The sequence below is a fragment of the Dasypus novemcinctus genome, chromosome 17 (assembly GCF_030445035.2).
Source record: "Dasypus novemcinctus isolate mDasNov1 chromosome 17, mDasNov1.1.hap2, whole genome shotgun sequence".
Classification (NCBI taxonomy): Eukaryota; Metazoa; Chordata; class Mammalia; order Cingulata; family Dasypodidae; genus Dasypus; species Dasypus novemcinctus.
In genome coordinates, this window is record NC_080689.1 from 98,930,391 (window position 1) to 98,954,394 (window position 24,004).

Below are 24,004 nucleotides of genomic sequence, written 5' to 3' on the forward strand. Positions count from 1 at the left end.
GAAGGCTTCCTCAGTTATACTCAAAATACACTGATTATTCTCACATGCAGGATGAAGTTACAGCTTGCATCACTCAGTGGAAAATGAGTGGTTTCCTCCATTCAAGTCTAAAACAACTCGGTTACAGGAATGGCTCAAGTTATGTAATCTTTCAGGTCCAAAGATATGGCAAAAAGCATAATGACAAGCTAAATAATCCATATAGATCTGAGATAGAATTAATCTGAGGCGGCATAGAGGAGTGGAAGGCAGAAAACACAATCTATATCCACTTGAATGGCGCTTCTCAAACTCAATGGCCAAGGAGCTTTCCCCCAGCCGCTACATATCAATACCTTTCTAAAACATAATAAAAATAAATAGTAAGAAATTATCTTAAAAAGATATACAATTCATAAGCTCAAAAATGATGTAATATTGGACAGACATAAATCTATATTCCAATAAATATTAACAGTCATAAAAAAGAAATAAGGAAAAGGATTACAAAAACTTTATATGTTGTTCTTTCAAAGTGTCCCTTTATAGGTGATTCTTAGGAATGGATCTTACATGTGTAACATTTTGTTGTTCTGAAACTGTTAACCAGGTTAAAAAAAATTAAAGAAACGTAGCCATTCCTGTTTGAATTGCCAGATTTCATAGATTCCTAATGAACACCTTATCTTTAAATTTTAGAAAGGAGTTCAGTTGTTTTATTTTTTAAATTTAATTTTTAAAGGAGGTTTTGATTACATTAATGTTACAGTGGAAATATAGGGGTACCCCATCCCCTCCCACACTTTTCCTCATTTACAACATATTTCATTAGTGTGGTATATTTGTTACAATTGAAACATTACTACTAAGCATAGACTATAGTTTACATTATGGTTTACAATATGCACCACACAGTATTATAGGTTTTGACAAAATGTATAACAGCTTGTATCCATCATTGAAATATGCAGAACAATTCCAATGTCCCAAAAATATCCCAGGCTATACAGTTCTTTCCTCTCCCTCCCCTCAGAATCTATGGCAACCACTGTCTTCATATCATTGCTACAAGTGATTCCATTACTAAAATAATAAGTTTATCTTAGTCATTGTGCCCTTATGTTTGTTCACTTCCTCAACTGAGGATTTGGGAATGGTGATGCCCGTTCTGCTTCTGTTTGAGACAGGGCTTAGATCCTATGAAGCAGATGTAAGGGAATGTCTTGCTTGCAGTTGCAGATACCATCTGTTTTTGTGAGATGGATGTTGTCCATCATCATCCTTTGTTAATTTATCTGGGTGAGTCAATGAACTGGAGATTCAGTGTTGGCTGTAACTCTGCTGAGATAAAGGGCTCAACCAGCATATGAGCAGTGTGAAGATTTAAACCTCTGGGACATTTATTTAATAGGTGTATAGTGCTAATTACAAGTTTAAATAAATAGGACAGAGGAACCATATAGAAAAATTATAGTCTACCTCTGATGCATATTCCAAGGTAAGGCCCACTGACAATGTGTTAATTTTCAATACTTTGCATCAGTACCCCTTCAGCAGAGTGATACACTTGAATAGAAAAATAATTGTGCTTATAAGAATGAAAGACATACTAGGTGAGATTAAAAGCACATTTGATATATTCATCAATTGCAATGAATATACCACACTAATAAAAGAAGTTGTTAGGGAAAATGGAAGGTGTGGGGAGTGTGGCATATGGGAATTCCCCATATTTTTTGATGTAACAATTTTATGTGATCTATGTATCTTTTAAAAATAAATAAAAAATTTATTTAAAAAATATATAGGCTGGGTTGGGGAAAAAATACACCAAATGTAAGATATGGACTATAGTTACTAGTAAGTAATATTTTGAAGGTGCTCTTGCATAGTTTGTAACAAATGTATTACAACAATGCAAGGAATTGGTAGAGGGGTGATATATGAGTGATATGTGTGATGTTATGCATGTTCATCTTGTAAATTCACTTTTACTATATACTTATTTTTTATGTATGTTCATGTATGAATGATATGCTGCAATAAAAATGTATTAAAACAACCCCCCCCCCCGCATGTTTGAGGCATATAACAGCAGACTCAATTGATCATTATAGAAGGATATGATGAAGAAGAAAAACAGCTGAAACTGAAGAGAGAGAGAAAAGTTTGGAAACACTTTCCAAACTCAGGGACTCAGGGAGTTGAATGTTAATATGAAACACAAAAACATAATGTGTTATGGTAGTTCCAGAAGGAGAAGAGAAGGGCAAAGTGTCAGAAAGAGTATTTGAGGAAATAATGACAGAAAATTTCCCAACACTTATGAAAGAAATTAATATACATGTCCAAGAAGTGTAGCATACTCCAATCAGAATAAATTCAAATAGACCTATTTAAAGACACTTACTACTCAGAATGTCAAATGCTAAAAAAAAAGAGAAAATTTTGAAAGCAGCAAGAGATAAGAAACCTTTACATACAATGGATACCCAGTAAGACTTAGTGCAGATATCACACCGAAAAACATGGGGGTGGGGTGGGAGTGGGGAGAAAACAATAATATGATATAATTAGGAGACTGAAAGAGAAAAAATGCAGACCCATAATTCTTTACTTCGTAAAATTGTCTTTCTAATATGAAGGTGAATTTAATACATTTGTAAATAAACAGAAAATATGAGTTTTCCTAAAAAGGAATCCAACTGTGCAGGAAACACTAAAGGGGGCCTTGCAGCCCAAGAGAAAAAGACAAGAGGAAGAAGATTGGAAAAGAGTGTAGAAGGGAAGACTATCAAAAGGGGTAACCAAAGGGGAAAAATGACAGATGAAAATAAGATATGACATATGAAAGCCAAAGAATAAAGGAACTAAATAATGCATTTACAGGAATATCATTGAGTGTGAATGGATTAAACTCCCCAATGAAAAGATACAGACTGACAGAATTGATAAAAATTAGGAACCATTCATATCCTGTCTACAAGTGACTTACTTTAGTTACAGGGATAAAAATCAGCTGAACGTGAAAGCTTGGAAAAAGATATTTCATGCAAAATGTAACCAAAGAGGACAGGAGCAGCTATACTAATATCAGTTAAAACATATTTTATATGCAAAAAATTATGAGATGCAGGTCATTATATATTAATAAAAGATACAATCCACCAGGAAGGAGTAACTGTCATAAATATTTATGCACCTGATCAAGGTGCTCCAATACACATAAGGCAAACTGACAAAACTGAAAGGAGATAGAGACACCTCTACAATAATACCTCGAGACTGCAGTGCACCACTGACATTAAAACAATGAAACACAAGATCGTCAAGGAAACAGAGAACTTGAATAATGTGATAAATGTGATAGACCAGACATATACAGAATGTCACATCCAAAATCTGTGAGGAATACATTCTTCTCAAATTCTCATGGATCTTTATTCAGTATAGAACATAGGTTGGGCCCCAATCCAGGTCTGAATAATTATAAAATGACTGAAATTATACAAAGCATTTTCACAGGGCATAATGAAATAAAGGTGCAAATCGATAATAGGCAGGAAAGAGGAAAATTCACAAAGTGTGGAGGCCAAACAACACATTCCTAAACAATCAGAGGGTCAAATAAGAAATAGTAAGAGAAATTAGTAGATATCTCAAGATGAGATTGCAAGAATGCAAGAATATTGCAAGAATGCAAATGGGAGCACAATTTGTCAAAAATTATGTAATACTGTGAAGTCAGTGATGAGAGAAATATAGACCCTAAATGCCTATATTAAAAGGAAGAAAGAGCCAAAATAAAAGACCTAATTGAACATCTGTACTAGAAAAAAGAACAGTAAACACAACCCAAAGAAAGCAGAAGGAAAGAAATAATAGAGATTAGAGCAGAAATAAAATTTAGAACACAGCAACAAATAGGAGAAAATCAACAAAATCAAAAGCTGGTTCTTTGAAAAGATCAATAAAGTTGATAAACCCTTTGCTAGACAAGGAAAAAAGAGAAAATATGCTAATGAATAAACTCAGAATTGAAAGAGAGAAAGTTATAATTGAATCCACAGAAATAATAAGAATCATGAGGATGCTCTGAGAAACTGTAGGCTAACAAATTAGACAACCTAGTTGAACTGGATAAATTCTTAGAACTTCTCAAAAACCTAGATTGACTTCGCATAAAATATCAGAATTCAACAAACCAATCACATTTAAAAAGATTGAATCATCAACAAAAATCTCCCAACAAAAAAAAGTCCAGAGCCAGATGATTTCATAGGTGAATTCTACAAAGCATTTTGAGAAGAATTAAAACCAATCCTATTTAAACTCTTCCAAAAAAAATTGAAGGGGAGGGAAAATTATCCAACATATTTTATGAACCCAACCTCACCCTAATGCAAAGCAAGAAAAGACACTACAAGAAAAGAAAATGACATACCAATATCTCTAATGAACATAGATGCAAAAATTCTCAACAAAGTACTTGCAAAAAGAATCCTACTAAGAATTACACTCCATGATCAAGTGGGATTAACTCCTGATATGCAAGGCTAGTTCAACACAAGAAAATCAATTAATGTAATATACCAAATTGAAAGGAAAAAACACATGATCATCTTATTGATGCAGAAATGCTTTCAACAAAAACCAGTATCCTTTCTTGATAAAATAAAAATAAACACTTCAATAGATAGGAATAGAGGTAAAGTTCCTTAATATGATAAACGGAATATAAGAAAAATGCACAGCCAACATTGTACTCAATGGAGAAGAGTTGAAAGCATTCCCTCTAAGATCAGGAATAAGACAGGGATGCCCACTTGTCCACTGTTTAACTTGTACTAGAAGTTTCTGGCTCCAAATATCTATGTAAAAACATATCTGAGCTAATAAACAGGTTCAGGAAAGTGGCAGGATACAAGATCAACACGCAAAAATCTGTGATGTTTCTATACACTAGTATTGAAAAATCAAGGAGGAAATCAGGAAAAAAATTCCATTTACAGTAGCCACAAAAAGTTTCAAATACCTAGGAATCAATTTAACTAAGGATGTAAATGAGCTGTATCCAGGAAATTATAATACATTGCTAACAAAAATTAAAGAAAACCTAAACAAATGGAAAGAAATTTTATGTTCATGGATTAGAAGACTAAATATTGTGAAGATATCAATCCAGCAAAACTAATTTATAGACTCCATGCAAGACCAATCATAATTCCAACAGCCTTCATATAGGAACAGAAAAGATAATTGCCAAATTTCTTTGGAAGGGAATTGAGACCCAAAGACCCAAAGACATCCTAAAAAAAAAAGGGCAAATGCGGTCACCCCTCGGGCTGAAGCGTGGTTTGCTGGCCTGGTGGGGGAGTGGCCGCGGTAGGCCAAGCCGCTGCCCCCATAAAAGGGTGGCTGGCCGGACTCACCGCCACCCCTGAAGGAAGCTCGGCATGGGCGCAGAGTGCCCTCGGGTCTCCCCTTCTCGGCAGCTGTGCTTCCGCGGCCGCCCCTCCTCCCGGATGGCGCCACACGATGCCTGTGGGGCGGCACCCTTCTTCTTCCTTCTCCCTGCGCAGGTGCAGGGCAGAAAATTCCAGTCTGCCCTTTTCCCCTCCCCTGACAGCAGCAACAGCCAGGCGTGGGCGGAGAAATCCAGTCTGCCCTTTTCCCCTCCCCCGACAGCAGCAACAGCCAGGTGTGGGTGGAAATATCCAGCCCACCCTTTTCCCTTCCCCCGACAGCAACAACAGCCAGGCGTGGGCGGGAAACTCAAGTCTGCCCTTCACCCCAGCAACAGCAGCCACCAATCCCTAAACCCTGCCCCTTCCCCCAGCAACAGCAACAGCCAATCCCTAACCACCACCCCTCCCCCGTCCGGTACCGCCCACTGACCTTTCGCCGGCAACCAATCAGAACGGCGCGTGGCTTCGACCAATCAGCCTTCCCCAGCCCCTATAAAACTTTTGCCTCTCCCTCAATAAAGTGGACTTGTGTGTTTACCTTGTCTCCGTGGTAGTTCTTCTGCCGTGCGCCCTCCAGTCCTGAGAGCCCCCGACAAGGGCCTGGCCTCCCTTGTCCCCAGTTCGTCGCCTGCTTCTCCGGGCGACCCCTTCGTCGCCGGCTTCGCCGGGCGACCCCTTTGTTCTGGCTTCGCCAGGCGACCCCGTCAGCTGAACCGCGCAACCCCTTGTGAGACCGATCCCTTGTCTGCTGCCGGACCGACCCCTTGTCCCAGGTGGGACCGACCCTTCGTCCCAAGCGGGACCGACCCCTTGTCCAGAGCTGGACCGACCCCTCGTCCACAGCCAGACCCCACCTCTACCGACCGAGCAAGCTGCCGCAGCTGACGCCCAACGTGGGGCAAGGCAACCCCACCACAGCCTCACTCCATAACCTGGCGGCCCCCCCCCTCCTCTCTTCTCACCTTGGGACTTCTCTCGTGCAACATTGCTGCTACCTGAGCCTTGGCTACCTCATATGATCCACGGCGGTCTGGGAGAATCGCTGGATGGCTTTCTCCTTCCATGTCGGGGGCTTATACCGACCCGCTATGATTAAGAGGCACCAATAAAACTCTCAGGAGCATGTGCCTGAGCACCTCCACCCCTGCCTTCACCTCTGCCTCCTCCCCTCTGTGCTTGCTCCCCTTTGCCTTGCTCCACTGCTCATCATCCCGCCCTCCCCTCGTCGGGGCCTTCTCTTGGCCCGCGACCACCGTCGGAGCCCCACCGGCTCTGACCCCTCGTCTCACCGCGCACCTCGGCTCCCATCGCCGCGCTCTCAAGGTAAGGGCCCCTTTTCTTATCGGCTCCAAAAGGCCATTAGCAATGGGTAACATCCTATCTGCTAAGCAAGCCCCACAAGTTCGGGCCCTCACCGGTCTCCTAGACACTCACCGGTGTAAGATCTCTTTCAAACAGCTTCAAGTATATTGGGACCTTCTTCTCCCCTTTAATCCGTGGCTTACCACGTGTCAGCTTTGGGACCCGGACACCTATACTCGCCTTATAGATAGGGTCACTTTTGCTGTGGAGCAGGAAAGTAAAAGATTCCCTCCTGGCTTATTACAGGCAACATTAAGTCCAGAAGAAATCTTGAAGGGTATAATCTATGATATGCTATATAAAAAAGGATTTAAAAGCAGCTATACCAAGAAAGAATTATGAGTCAACTGTAAAAAAAATTATATATTTCTGTTAATGTGTTGTAATTGTTCTGTGTTTGTCTGTCTGTTCGTTCAATGTCAACATATATTGTGATACCTCCGGATGGTAAATATAAATTACTAGAAATCTTTAAAAGAGCTCTATTCAAATGGCCAAAAATTAAATAAGAGCTTGTATTAATACATAAGTTTAAATGTTAATAAGATATCTACAATTAAAAAAAAATTGTAAGTCTTAATTAACAAAATTAACTGTACGTCTTCATAAAAAGTTGTTCTTGCTTAGATTAAAATGAATAACTTATTTTTCTTCACAGGATAATATGAAGAATGTAAAACTTATATGAATATTAAAAAGGTTAAAAGTTTGTAAAAATGCTAACGGAAATGTAATAAGTTTTGCAAAAGGACGTATTTTGTCCTAAAGTAGGATGGCTAATTTTTCATAAACTCTTGAAACTTAATTTGCATGCGGCAAGTGAAAAAGGTATTGTGATAACTTTACGTAAGGGAATGTGTTCTGTAAAGATAAAATTTATCTTCAATAGTTTACATTAAGTTATTAAATGGCTAATTCCAAAAGGTCATTCTTAAATATATATATATAAAACTGAATTGATGATAATAATAATAAAAGGTAATTTTATAACAGGAAAGATTAACAGCAACCAAGCTCCCCTGCCAACTTGCTTTTAGGAAACGGTTTCTAATATTGCATGCTACTAAGTATTTAAAGAAAAGTTATTCTTAAGGAAACAGAAGATGATTTTGTCTTTGCAGCCATTGTCTATTTAGCAACACCCCTCGCTATCGGCCAAGCCACTGTTGCGCCGGACGATTGGAACCTTAAACAAAGACTCCTCCTCACTGTCATCTTCCTATCGTTACTATATTTACTGCCCTCATTCTCCTTTGTTTATAAAGCAGTCTCCTACAAACCACAAAGCTTCTGTCTTAAACATACCATTCTCAACCCTATCCTCTAAATGATCTTCTCACTTCCCCCACAGCCTTTAATACTTTATTTCTTCCTAATAACCTTTGCTTTCTTGATAATATTTTCCGCCATCTGTCTAGCCGCTACCGCCCCAGAAGATTGGAACCTCGGCCAACGAATTCTACTCTCCATCGCCTTTCTGTTTATTATCCTCTTTTAACAAGCAGATGGACCTTATAGCCACCGAGATCAACGAGAATTGGACATTGGCCACCCTTGCTTGCAACGGCAAGATACCGCCCCCCAAATTGTACATTTATCCCCGGCATACTCACCTCCCTCTTCAGCCCCACTTCCCTCATTGCTTACTGCCTCTTGGGCCTCAGCTACTTGTTGCTGCTGCCATCCTGGTCCTTATTTGAAAAGAAGGGGGAAATGCGGTCACCCCTCGGGCTGAAGCGTGGTTTGCTGGCCTGGTGGGGGAGCGGCCGCGGTAGGCCAAGCCGCTGCCCCCATAAAAGGGTGGCTGGTCCGACTCACCGCCACCCCTGAAGGAAGCTCGGCATGGGCGCAGAGTGCCCTCGGGTCTCCCCTTCTTGGCAGCTGTGCTTCCGCGGCCACCCCTCCTCCCGGATGGCGCCACACGATGCCTGTGGGGCGGCACCCTTCTTCTTCCTTCTCCCTGCGCAGGCGCAGGGCAGAAAATTCCAGTCTGCCCTTTTCCCCTCCCCCGACAGCAGCAACAGCCAGGCGTGGGCGGAGAAATCCAGTCTGCCCTTTTCCCCTCCCCCGACAGCAGCAACAGCCAGGTGTGGGTGGAAAAATCCAGCCCGCCCTTTTCCCTTCCCCCGACAGCAACAACAGCCAGGCGTGGGCGGGAAACTCAAGTCTGCCCTCCACCCCAGCAACAGCAGCCACCAATCCCTAAACCCTGCCCCTTCCCCCAGCAACAGCGACAGCCAATCCCTAACCACCACCCCTCCCCCGTCCGGTACCGCCCACTGACCTTTCGCCGGCAACCAATCAGAACGGGGCATGGCTTCGACCAATCAGCCTTCCCCAGCCCCTATAAAACTTTTGCCTCTCCCTCAATAAAGTGGACTTGCGTGTTTACCTTGTCTCCGCGGTAGTTCTTCTGCCGTGCGCCCTCCAGTCCTGAGAGCCCCCGACAAGGGCCTGGCCTCCCTTGTCCCCAGTTCGTCGCCTGCTTCTCCGGGCGACCCCTTCGTCGTCGACTTCGCCGGGCGACCCCTTCATCGCTGGCTTCGCCGGGCGACCCCGTCAGCCGAACCGCGCAACCCCTTGTGAGACCGATCCCTCGTCTGCTGCCGGACCGACCCCTCGTCCCAGGTGGGACAGACCCTTCGTCCCAAGCGGGACCGACCCCTTGTCCAGAGCTGGACCGACCCCTCGTCCGCAGCCAGACCCCACCTTTACCGACTGAGCAAGCCGCCGCAGGCAAAGTAGGAGGTCTCTCACTGCCTGACCTTGAAACATATTGCAAAGTAACAGGGACAAAACAGCATAGCATTGGCATAAAGGTAGACACATTGATTAATGGATTCAAATTGAAAGTTCAAAAATAGACTTTCATGTCTACCAACAACTGGTTTTTGACAAGCCTACCAAGTCCATCTTACTGGAACAAAACAGACTATTCAGCAATTGGTGCTGGGATATCCATAACCAAAGGAATGAAAGTAGACCCCTATCTCACTCCCTTTACAAGAATCATCTGAAAATAGATCAAAGACCTAAATATAAAATCCAGGACCATGAAACAACTAGAAGAAAATTTAGGGAAACATCTTCAAGATCTGGAAGGTATAGCACTCAAACATTGTATCCAAATCTTGAGTGAAAGAAGATAAATGGCACCTCCTCAAATTAAACACTTTTACACCTCAGAAGACTTTGTCTAAAGTGTGGAAAAGCAGCAGACTCACTGGGAGAAAATATTTGGAAATCATGTATCTGATAAGTATTTAATTTCCATGATATATAAAGAGATTCTACAACTGAACAGTAAAAAGACAAATGACCCAATTAAAAACCCAATTAAAAACAGTAAAAAGACAAATGACCCAATTTAAAAAAGAAGAAATGCAGTGGTGAAAATACATATGAAAAAATGTTCAACATCACTAGATATTAGGGGAAAGCAAATCAAAGCTACAATGAGTTATTTCACATGAATAAGAATGACCACAATTAAAAACACAGAAAACTACTAGTGTTGAGAGGATGTGAAGAGTTAGGAACTGATATTTACTGTTTTTGGAAGGCGGAATCGTAGAGCCACTATGGAAGACTGTTAGGCTGTTCAAAAGGAATTTGAATATAGATTTTGTCATGTGACCCAGCAATACCACTACTAGATATATACCCTGAAGAACTGAGAGCAGTGATATAAATAGCCATCTGCACCCTGATGTTCACGGTGGCATTATTCACAATCACAAAAATATAGAAGCAGCCCTCTTGTCCATCAACTGATGAATGAATAAACAAATTGTGCAAATTCAGGGAGTTAATAACTAGAATATAGGTCACCAGAAAATGGAATGATGTTAAAGAATGGAAAGCCAAGGTTTAATCTGTGAAGAGTTCGTAATAAGGTTGTTTGTAAATCTTTGAAATGATGAAAGTACAAAATAGTGTTTGTAACTAGGAATGCTAATATATGGGTATGATAGTGGTTGAAAGGGAAAGGATATATGGTCATGTATATTACTAGAAGGTAATCTAAAAAATGTAACATGGGACTGTATAGCATAGCAAAACCTCATGTGAAATATGAATATGGGAAATATTATATATATAATACCATTTTTCTTTGAAACAGAACAAATATATATTAATGTTACAAGATGTTAATATCAGGCAAAAATACAACTATGGACAGTAATGTATAGTAATATATTAGTAATCTGTTATTAAGGATAAAAAAGAGCTACAGTAATGAAAGAAATTAGATAAAGGGTACTACATATTTTTGTCTCAATCTATACAAAATATAGTACAAATAAATGGGAGAAAGGAAAATAGAATAGCAGCAATGCATGACAGGGGAAGGATAGAAATATTGAGAGGTGATTATTAAGAGGTAGGGTTTTTTGTTCATATGGGTTTGTTTTGTTTTGTTTTGTTTGTTAATATTAGTTTTATTATTGGAGAAATGAAAACCAACTAATAATGACTGAAGTGAGGAACCCACATCTCTGTGATTATATCAATACCACATATCATTGATGTTACACTTCAGATGGACTGTATATTTTATGAATAAGTATCAAGAAATTTGATTTAAAATGTATCTAATAGAAGTCATATGAGTATGCTATTTCATAGTAATGAATATGTAGTGAAAAAATATACTGCTGGATATTGAGAAAGGTTGAAATAATGTTCTCAGAAAAACAATACTTTGAAACATATTTTCTACTTTACAGATCAGAGAAGTGATTATAGTGAGAAGATCATTACATAGTAATTACTCAATGTAGTTTCATTCATCCAGGTATCTGTCCATTCAGATGACAATCCTGAATAATGTATTTTAGCCCTGGGAGTTTGAATAGCTATCCTCAAATTGTTTTTATTTTATTGCTCTAGACTTTGGGATTAATTTGCAAATCTTGGTAGAACTTTCTGTTCTTATTTCTGGCTCCTTTTGGTCTCCATTCAATAATCCAGATATACTAAACTTCATTTGGTTCTTTGTGTACTCCAGGATATTTTTCAGCTTATGGTTACTACACATAGAATTCTCCCTCAGATCCTCTGACTACACTATACCATATTTATCACTCCAAATCCTGTGCATTCCTGTGATTTGAATTAATAATAGTTTCTTCTATTAACATTTCCAAATTCTCTGCTATGGTAATGCCCTGTCAATGCCAAGTTGGTTCACTTTAATAATATATTTATAGCATCCATAACACTTCCATTCTTTTCTTTTTTTTATTTAAGATTTATTTTTTATTTATTTCTCTCCCCTTTCCCCCACCCCCGCCAGTTGGCTGCTCTCTGTGTCCATTCACTATGTGTTCTTTTTTAAATTTTTTAAATTTTTATTTTTTGTCTTTAGTTTGTAATATTACAGGAAAAAAATATGAGGTCCCCATATACCCCCCACCCTGCTCACCCCACTCCTCCCCCCATAACAGCAATCTCCTCCATCAATATGAGACATTCATTGCATTTGGTGAATACATCTCTGAGCCCTGCTGCACCTCATGGTAAATGGTCCACATCATAGCCCACACTTTCCTATAGTCCACCCAGTGGGCCATGGGAGGACATACAATTTCTGGTAACTGTTCCTGCTGCCCCACCCAGGACAACTCCAAGTCCCAAAAACACCCCCACATCTCATCTCTTCCTCCCATTCCCTAAGCCCAAAACCCACCATGGCCACTTTCTCCACACCAATGCCACATTTTCTTAAATTACTAATCACAATAGTTCATGAATAGAATATCAGTAAGTTCACTCTAATCCATACTTTATTCCTCCATCCTGTGGACCTTGGAATGGTTGTGTGCACTCCACATCTATATCAAGAGGGGGCTTAGATTCCACATGGATGCTGAATGCAATGCTCCTGCTTTCAGTTGTAGGCACTCTTGACTTCATGGTGTGGTGGTTGACTTTCACCTCTATGTTAGCTGAGTGGGGTAAGTCCAATAAACCAGAGTGTAGGAGCTGAAATCTGTTGAGGCTCGGGGCCTGGCTATCACATGGTCAGTCCAGAGATTCAGGTCCCCTGGGTATACATTAAACCAGAGCACCAAATACAGTTCTGGTAAAAGTAACAGGAGAGGCTTGTGAACAAAGATCACATCTGAGTCCAGCTCAGAACACCACCTCTAAAGTAGGGCCAACTGACATGGCACTGAACTCCATTTGCCATGACCATAGAACCTATGGGTCTCTGTAGCCCTCAGAAGAACCAATACCTGGGGTTGTATCTACTTTATCTGTCTCTGGGACTCTGCTGAGGTGCGCATAAGGGCAACCCCTCTGATAACTTCCCAGATCTTTTTGGAGACTCATAGCCATATAAACTCCTTTGTCCTTTCCATTTCTCCCTTTGATTCAGGTCAAAAAGCATTTTTAACTCCTGGTATTATATGTAGATTGAGATATTCTGCTGGTCCGAGTTGACCCTTTTATTCAAGACCTTGACCTAGTTACATCATCAGCTGGTACTTGGTAATAATCCCTCAGCACCAGGGAGGCTCATCCCTGGGTCATGTCCCACGCTGTGCGGGAAGGCAACGCATTTACATGCTGAGTTTGGCTTTAAGACTGGCCATATTTGAGCAACATGGAGGCTCTCAGGAGATAACTCTTAGGCACCCTGAAGCTCTAGGCCTTGTTCTTATTTCAGGTGCACAGGCTCACAAACATAGTCATTAATATCAAAGACTCATTGTTGGACCTTCATTCTTTTTTGGTCTTTGCCATTGCACTTGGGGATTGTTGCTGTTCCTTTAGGGACTGTGATAGAGCTCCCCTGGCTAGGAACTCAGCACTCCCTCAGTTGTTGCTTTTAATTGTTTCCACTATGAAAATATCCAAACATTTTTATGTACCCTGGATATATGCCCTGTAAAACTCCCTGCCAACCATGTGTCCCCTGTCAGTAACATCCCACACCAGTATTCATCCCCTGCCATAGTTGAACCTCCCTGTGATCCAAAACTTCTTCAAAAGTGAATCCCAATATATTGCCAGGTTCCATTAATAGTATAATGGAATATAGTGATGAGTTTAAAGGTAGATATAGAATATATATTAATTTAGAAAAATTAAAATAAAAATAATTTGGGATATCAAAAAATTTAAAAAAAATGCAAAAGCTTTGTTTTTGATGTTTTGCCTTCCATCACTGCAATAAGTGTTGCCCTGTGTGCAAATTGGCAAGGCAACTACTTCCATTTTTTCCTCAGTGTTTATGTCCTATCTTTTTCTTTTTTTCCTAATTGTTAAGCTTATCTTCACAAAAGTTTTAGATCAGAGTAATTCATATCTACAATATACAGTACTCCCACATATCCAACATAAAACCCTTTTCCCTTCCACAGCAATAATCTTTTTACATATTCATACTATATTTACTGAAACTGATGTACAGAAATTGAGACAATAGCTTTCAGTCAAGGTAACATTTGTGTTTACATTGTGGTTTATATTATAGACTATACAATTTTCTAAATTTTTAGTTATCTTATGTTTTACATTATGATTTACATTTTAGCCTATCAGCCCCTATATATTTTTGGTGTAATTTAACATGTCTTATATCCATCCTTGCATATGCTTGTGGAACAATTCTATTGCCCACACAGATATATTGGTTCCATCAATTCAATACCTCTTTCCTCCTCCCCTTAGGGCCCACAGTGACAGTCAATCTTCATTGTTTGAAGGGCCATGTTCAGAGATACTTGCAACAGTGTTGAGGGCTTGACATGCTCAACTGCCCTAATGCACTGGGAGCCACCATTTCTCAAGAGATACAATTCGCTCTATTTGAGAACATCAGTCCTCCCTAGGATGTGAGTATACCTTCACTCTCATTATATGTGTCTCTATCCAATGATAAACCCACTATGGCAAAATGAGCACTCACACACTCTCCGGGAGCCTGTCCTGCGTTGGATTATCCCCTTTAAGCATATTAAACAGGTAACCTTCCTTATTATATTTTTGAAAAAGTTTTCTCAGCATTATACCCTCAATCACATGCCTGATAATTTCCTATGTTCATATGTTCCCCCACCCTCTCCCCAATTTCTTGGGCAATATTACCCATCCTCCCATCCCTAGCCCCACACAAGTCTGCAAAGCCCTACCCAAAGGTAACCCTTTTCCCCAATTTTATCCATTCCTTGTACAAATACTTACCTCCAGCTTATCATAGATTTCACCCATGTAGGTGTCAACTTACATCCTTCCTCTATCCCCCAATTTTCTTTAAGCCTATCATCCAGTCTCTAGGTCTCTGAGGCAGCTTGGTTTACTTATTTCATAGCATTGAGGTCATGTAGTATTTGTTCTTTAATGCCTGGATTGTTTCACTCAACATAGGGTTCTCAAGATTCATCCATGTTATCACGTGTGTTTTTAGTGTATTCGTTCTTAAAGCTGAGTAGTATTCCATTGTATATATATACCACAATTTATTTATCCATTCATCTGTTGATGGGCATTTGGCTTGATTCTAACTTTTGGCAATAGTGAACAATGCTGCTATGAACATAGGTGTGCATATATTGGTTTGTGTCCTTGTTTTCAGTTCTACTGGGTATATATGCAGCATTGGAATTGCTGGGTCATATGGCAAATCTGTAGCTAGTTTTTTGAGAAACCGCCAAACTGTCTTCCAGAATGGCTGGACCTTCTGCATTCCCACCAGCAGTGTATGAGTGTTCCCATTCTTCCACATCCTGTCCAGCATTTGTATTCTTCTGTTTTTTTCATAGCTGCCAATCTTATGGGAATAAGATGGTATCTCATCATAGTTTTGATTTGCATTTCCCTGAGAGCTAGAGATTTGGAGCATTTTTTTCATGTGCTTTTTAGCCATTTGTATTTCTTCTTTGGAGAAGTGTCTGTTTAAATCTTTTTCCCATTTGTTTGTCTTTTTTTTTCAAGATATAAGAGTTCTTTTTTATTTTTTTTAATTTTTTATTTTTTTTAATTAAAATTATTTATTTTTATGAATTACATTAAAAAAACACGAGGTCCCAATCAACCCCACCGCCCCCACCCCCACTCCCCCCACAGCAACACTCTCTCCCATCATCGTGAGACATCCATTGCACCCAGTAAGTACATCTCTGAACATCACTGCACCCGGTAGTTAATGGTCCACATCATAGCCCACACTCTCCCCCGTTCCATCCAGTGGGCCCTGGGGGGGTCTACAATGTCCTGTAATTGTCCGTGAAGCACCACCCAGGACAACTCCACGTCCCGAAAACACCTCCACATCTCATCTCTTCCTCCCATTCCCCAAACCCAGCAGCCACCATGGCTACCCTTCCTACACCCATTCCACATTTTCTCTGTGGACATTGGATTGTTGTGTCCATTGCACATCTATGTCAAGTGGGGGCTTAGATTCCACATGGATACTGGATGCACTCCTCCTGCTTTCAGTTGTAGACACTCTAGGCTCCATGGTGTGGTGGTTGACCTTCTTCAACTCCATGTTAGCTGAGTGGGGTCAGTCCAATAAATCAAAGTGTAGGAGCTGAAGTCTGTTGAGGCTCTGGGCCTGGGTGTCTTATTATCAATCCAGAGATTCAAATCCCCTAAATATATCTTAAACCCCAGCACCAACTACAATTCCAATAAAGTAGCATGCAAGTCTTGTGGGAAGAGATCCCCTCCGAGTTCAATTCCATCATGTAGAAACACCAGCTTCAAAGAAGGGCCATCTGCCATGGCAGTGAACCCCATCTGCCATGACCATAGAACCCGTGGGTCTCTTTATCCCTCAGAAGAACCAATACCTGGGGTTGTATCTACTTTATCTGTCTCTTAGACTCTGCTCAGTTGTGCATAAGGGCATTCCTTCTGACAACCTCCAGACTCTTTTTTAGAGACTCATAGCCTTATTATCTCATTTCTCCTTTCCATTTCCCCCTTATATTAGGTCAAACAGCATTTTGAAGTCATGTTATTATATGTAGACAGGGATATTCTGCTGATCCATATTGAACCTTTAATTCAAGGTCATTTTCTAGTTGCATCTTCAGCTGGTATGTGGTAGTGATCCCTCGGTGCCAGGGAGGCTCATCCCCGGGTGTCATGTCCCACGTTGGGGGGAATGCACTGCATCTACATCCTGAGTTTGGCTGTGAGAGTGGCCACATTTGAGTAACATGAAGGCTGTCAGGAGGAAACTCCCAGGCACAGTGTTACTCTAGGCCTTGTTCTTATTGCAGATGTATAGGCTCAAAAGCATAGCCATTAGTATCAGGAACCCACTGTTGGGCCCTCCTTCCTTCCTGGTTCTTGCCGTTGTGCCTGGCAGACTGCTGCTGCTCCCCAGGGTCCATGACCGTGACCCCCTGGCCAGGTGCCCAGTACCCACCCCAGCTGTTGTTTTTAATTGTTTCCACTATGAGTATATCTAGACATTACTATATACCCTGGGCGTATGCCCTGTATAACTTCCTGTCAGCCATATATATCCTGTCAATAACATCCTATATCAGTATTCCTCTGCTGCCATTGTTGAACCACTCTATGATTCAAAACTTCCTGTAAAGTGAATCCCAACATAATGTCAGCTTCACAAGAGCCTTAGATCACTGAAATTCATATATACAATATACAGTACTTCCCCAGATCCACCATAAAACCTTTTCCCTTCCATAGCGATAATCTTTTAGCTTATTCATATCATATTTCCTGATACTGATGTACAGATTCCGGGAAAATAGCTTTCAAACAAGGTGACATCTGTGCTTACTATGTGGTCCATACTTTAGATTGTACAGTTTTCTAAATTTTTTAGTTATCCTATGTTTTGCCTTATGGTTTACATTATTAGTCTGTCGTCCCCTATATGTTTCTGGTGTAATATTACATGTTTTATATTCATCCTCGTGTACTCTCACAGAACTCCTCTCTTGCCCCCATATTCACCTTGGTTCCTTCCATTCCACATCCATTTTCCCCCTCCCCTTGAGGCCCACAACACCAGCCAATCTCTATTTCCCAAGAAGCCCTGTTCAGAGATCCTTGCAGCAGTATTCAGGGCCTGACTTTCTCAACTGCCCTAATGCCCTGGGAGCCATCCTTTCTCTCGGGAGATACAGTTCTCTCTATTTGATGGCATTAGTCCTCCTCAGGGTGTGGGTCCACCCCAACTCTCACTTCTTGGGTCTCTTCCCAATGGTACAACCCACCTTGGCAAAATGAGCCTTCAGCTATTCCCCCGGAGTCCGTCCCGCATCAGACGATACCCCCTGAGCATCCTAACCAGGTGTCCCTCCTACTTATACTTTGATATGATTTTCTCAACTTTTTGTTCTCAACGGACACCTGACAATCTCCCATGTTTGTATGTTGCCCCTCCCTCCCCCGAATTTTTGGACAATATTACCCCTCTTCCCATCCCCAGCCCCCCTCAAACCCACAAAGCCCCACCCGAAGGCAACCCCTTGCCCCCATTTTGTCCCTTCTTTTTGCTCATACTTACCGCCAGCTCATCACAGATTCCACCCCTGCAGATGTTAACTCACATCCTTCCTCCACCCCCCGCTTTCCTGTAAGCCTCTTTTCCAGACTCTAGCTCTTTGAGGCAGTTTGCTTATTTCATATCATTGAGGTCATGTAGTATTTGTCCTTCAATGCCTGGGTTGCTTCACTCAACATAAGATTCTCTAGATTCATCCATGTTATCACGTGTGATTGTAGTGTATTTGTTCTTACAGCCGAATAGTATTCCATTGTGTGTATATACCACATTTTATTGATCCACTTGTCTGTTAAGAGTCCTTTATATTGGCAGGTTGTAAGTCTCTTATCTGATATATGGTTACCAAATATTTTCTCCCATTGTGTAGGCTCTCTCTTCACTTTCTTGACAAAATCCTTTGAGGTGCAAAAGGCTTTAATTTTGAGGAAGTCCCATTTATGTGTTTGTTCTTTTGCTGCTCGTGCTTTTGGTGTGAAGTTCATGAAGCCATTTCCTATTACAGGGTCCTGTAGATGCTTCCCTACACTATTTTCCGAAGTCTTTACGGTCTTGGCTCTGATATTTAGGTCTTTGATCCATCTTGAGTTGATTTTTGTATAAAGGGTGAGGTGGTAATCCTCTTTCATTCTTTTATATATGGATATCCAGTTCTCCAGGCCCCATTTATTGAATAGGCCATTCTCTCCCAGTTGAGAGAGTTTGATGGCTTTATCAAATATTATATGACTATATATATGAGGATTTATATCAGAACTTTCAATTCGGTGCTATTGGTGTGTGTATCTCCTTGTGCCAATACCATGCTGTTTTCACTACTGTAGCTTTGTAGTATGTTTTGAAGTCAGGTAGTGTGATTCCTCCAATTTCGTTTTTCTTTTTCAATACGCCTTTGGCTATTCGGGGCCTCTTTCCTTTCCATATAAATTTCATAGTTAGTTTTTCTAGTTCCTTAAAGAATGCTGTGTTGATTTTTATTGGGATTGCATTGAATGTGTAGATCAGTTTTGGTAGGATAGACATCTTAATAATATTTAGTCTTCCTATCCATGGACAGGGAATATTCTTCCATTTATTTAGGTCTTCTTTGATTTCCTTGAACAGTCTTGTGCTGTTCTCTGTGTATAAGTTTTTTACATCTTTTGTTAAATTTATTCCTAGGTATTTGATTTTTTTATTGACTATTGTACGTGGTATTTGTTTCTTGATTTCATCCTGAGCTTGCTCATAATTGGTGTACAGAAATGTACTGATTTTTGTGCATTGATCTTATAACCTGTGACTTTACTAAACTCATTTATGAGTTCTAGAAGCTTTGTCGTAGACCTCTCAGGGTTTTCTATGTATAGGATCATGTCATCTGCAAATAATGAAATTTTGACTTCTTCCTTTCCAATATGAATGCCTTTTATATCTGGTTCTTGCCTCAGTGCTTGAGCAAGTACTTCTAAGACAATGTGAAATAGAAGAGGTGATAGTGGGCATCCTCGCCTTGTTCCTGGTTTTAGAGGGAAAGATTTTAGGATTTCACATCGTAAACAATGTTGGCTGTGGGCTTTTCATATATACTCTTTATCATGTTCAGAAAATTTCCTTGTAATGCCATCTTTTGCAGTGTTTTTATCAAGAAAGGGTGCTGTATTTTGTCAAATGCTTTTTCTGCATCTATAGATATAATCATGTGCTTTTTTTCTTTCAGTCTGTTTATATGGTGTATTACATTGATTTATTTTCTTATGTTGAACCATCCTTGAATACCCAGAAGGAATCCCACTTGGTCATGGTATATAATTTGGTTAATGTGTTGTTGAATATGGTTAGGAAGTATTTTGTTGAGGATTTTTGCGTCTAGGTTCATTAGAGAAATTGGTCTGTAATTTTCCTCCCTGTGGTGTCTTTTTTTGGCTTTGGTACTAGGGTAATGTTGGTATCCTAGAATGAGTTAGGTAATGTTCCTTCTCTTTTGATATTTTGGAAGAGTTGCAGCAAGATTGGTGTTAGTTCTTTCCTGAATGTTGTGTAGAATTCACCTTTGAAGCCGTCTGGGCCAGGGCGCTTCTTAGTTGGGATGTGTTTTATGACTGATTCCATCTCTTTACTTGTGATTGGTTTTCGAGATCATAAATTTCTTCTTTCATCAATATAGGCTGCTTATGTGTTTCTAAGAATTTGTCCATTTCCTCTGAATTGTCATTTTTGTTGGAATATAGTTTTTCAAAGTATCCTCTTATGATAGTCTTTATTTCTGTGGGGTCAGTGGTGATATCGCCTTTCTCATTTCTTATTTTGTGTATTTGCATCTTCTCTCTTTTTTTCTTTGTCCAGCTAAGGTTGCATCAATCAAGAGGATCATGTGATTTTTCTTCTTCAATTTATCAATGTGGTTTATTAAACTAATTGATTTTCTTGTCTTGCATACCTGGGATAAAACCACTTGATCATGGTGTATACTTATTTTAATGTGCTTTTGGTTTCTGTTGGCAAGTATTTTATTGAGGATTTTTATATCTATTCATTAGGGACATTGGTCTGTAATTTTCCTTTATTGTAGTATCTTTCAACTGGTGTTGGTATTAGAATGATTTTGGCTTCATAGAATGAGTTTGGTAGCATAATTTCCTGTACAGTTTTTTGGAGAGTATAAGCAAATGTGATGTTAGGTCGTCCTTGAATAATTCATAGAATTCATCTGTGAAGCCATCTGGCCCCAGAATTTTCATCTTTAGGAGATTTTTGATGATTTTTTCAATCTTTTCACTTCTGATTGGTTTGTTGATGTCTTTTTATTTTGCCTAAGGTCAGGGTAGGTGGTTTGTGTGTATGAATTAGTCCATCTCCTCTACATTGTCTATTTTTTTGGCTTATAGTTTATAGTAACTGCTTATGATCAATCATATTTCTGTGGGGTCAGTGGTAATGCTCCCCCTTTCATTTCTGAGTCTATTTATTTGCATTTTCACTTTTTTTCTTTGTCAGTCTAGCTAAGTATTTGTCAAGTTGATCTTATTAAAGAACTAACTTTTGGTGTTGTTGATTCTTTCTATTGTTTTCTATTCTCAATTTCATTTTCTTCTGTCCTGACTTTTTCTATTTATTTCCTTTGGCTTGTTTTGGGATTAGATTGCTCTTCTTTTTCTTGTACCTCCAGGTGTGTGGTTAGCTCTTTCTTTTTTTTTAAATTTTTTTATTTTTTTAATTTTTATTTTTTATTGACTTCGTAATAATATTACATTAAAAATATATGTGTGAGGTCCCATTCAACCCCACCCCCCCACCCCACCTCTCCCCCCCCCCCAGCAACACTCATTCCCATCATCATGACACATCCATTGGATTTGGTAATTACATCTTTGGGCACCTCTGCACCTCATAGTCAATGGTCCACATCATGGCCCATACTCTCCTCCATTCCATCCAGTGGGCCCTATGAGGATTTACAATGTCCGGTGATTGCCACTGAAGCACCACACACAGGGCAGCTCCATGTCCCAAAGACGCCTCCACCTCTCATCTCTTCCTGCCTTTCCCCATACCCATCAGCCACCATGTCCACTTTTCCCAATCCAATGCCACCTCTTCTATGTGGACATTGGATTGGTTGTGTCCATTGCACCTCTATGTCAAGAGGAGGCTCAGATTCCACATGGATGCTGGATGCAATCCTCCCACTTTCAGTTGTAATCACTCTAGGCTCCATGGTGTGGTGGTTGTCCTTCTTCAACTCCATCTTAGCTGAGTGTGGTGAGTCCAATAAATCAGATTGTAGGTGCTGGAGTCTGTTGAGGCTCAGGACCTGGCTATCACATTGTCAGTCCAGAGATTCAAATCCCCTAAATATATCTTAAACCCCAACATTAACTGTACCTCCAGCACATTAGCATGAAAGTCTTATGAAGGAAGATCCCATCTGAGTCCAGATTCATCACACATAAACACCATTTCCAAAGAGGGGCCATCTGACCTGGTAGTTAACCCCATCAGCCATGACCATAACTCCCATGGGTCTCTTTAGCCCTCAAAGGAACCAATATCTGGGGGTTGCATCTGCTTTATCTGTCTCTCTGACTCTGCTCAGTTGTGCATGAGGGCAATCCTTCTGCCAGCCTCCAGACTCTTTTTTAGAAACTCATAGCCATATAAACTCATTTCTCCTTTCCATTTCCCCCTTACTTTAGGTCAAACAGCATTTTAAAGTCATGTTATTTTATGTAGACAGGGATATTCTGCTGATCCGCATTGAACCTTCCGTTTAAGGTCATTTTCCAGTTGCATCATCAGTTGGTAGTTGATAGTGGTCCCTCGGTGCCAGGGAGGCTCATCCCCGGGTGTCATGTCCCACGCTGGGGGGAAGGCATTGCATTTACATGCTGAGTTTGGCTTCGAGACTGGCCACATTTGAGTAACATGAAGGCTGACAGGAGGAAATTCCCAGGCACAATGCTGCTCTAGGCCTTGTTCTTATTTTAGGCTTATCAGCTCACAAGCATAGTCATTAGCATCAGGGGCTCACTGTTGAACCCTCACTCCCTCCCGGTCCCCACCGCTGTACCTGGGAGACTGTCGCTGCTCCCCTAGGGACCACGACAGAGCACCACTGGCCAGGAGCCCAGTACCCCCCCTGCTGTGGTTTTTAATTGTTGCCACTATGAGTATATCCAAACATTACCATGCACCCTGGACATATGTTCTGTACAGCTCCCTGTCAGCCATATATCACCTTTCATTGGTATCCCATACCAGTATCCCTCCATTGCCATTGTTGAAACACTCTGTGATCCAGAACTCCCTGAAATTTGAAGCCCAATATAATGTCATGGTCCCTTACTAGGTAATGGCATATAGCGATGGGTTTAAAGGTTAGATAAAGAACTTGGATAAAGTTAGATAAAGAACTTAGATAAAGAATGTTGACTTGAAAAAATTCTACATCCTATCTTTTTCTTTTTTTTTTTCCCCCCCTAATTATTCAGCTTCTCTTCACAGGAGTCTTAGACCACAGCAAAGCATATATATAATATACAGCACTCCCATACATCCACCACAAAATCTTTTTCCTTCCACAGCGATACTCTTACACCCTATTCACATCATATTTACTTAACGTGGTGTACAGAGTCTGAGACATTAGCTTTCTAACAAGGTGACATCTGTGCTTACATTATGGTGCATACTTTAGGATACACAGTTCTTTACATTCTTAGTTATCCTATGTTTTACATTATGGTTTACATTATCAGTCTGTCATCTCCTATATGTTATGGTGTAATATTACATGTTTTATATCCATCCTCGTGTACTCTCACGAAACTCCTCTCTTACCCCCCATTTACCTTGGTTCCACACATTTAACGTCCATTTTCCCTTCCACCTTGGTGCCCACAGTGACAGCCAACCTCCGTTTCCTGAGGAGCCACTTCCAGATATAGATGGAATAGTGTTCAGGACCTAACTTGCTCAACTGCCCCAATGCCCTGGGAGCCACCCTTTCTCTCGAGGGATACAGTTCCCTCTATTTGATGGCATTAGTCCTCCCCAGGATGTGGGTCCACCCCCACTCTCACTACTTGGGTTTCTACCCCATGGTGTCACCCACTCTGGCAGAATGAGCATTTAGACATTCCCCAGGAGCCCGTCCTGCATCAGACCCTCCCCTCCGAGTATTCTAAACAGGTAACCCTCTTTATTATATTTT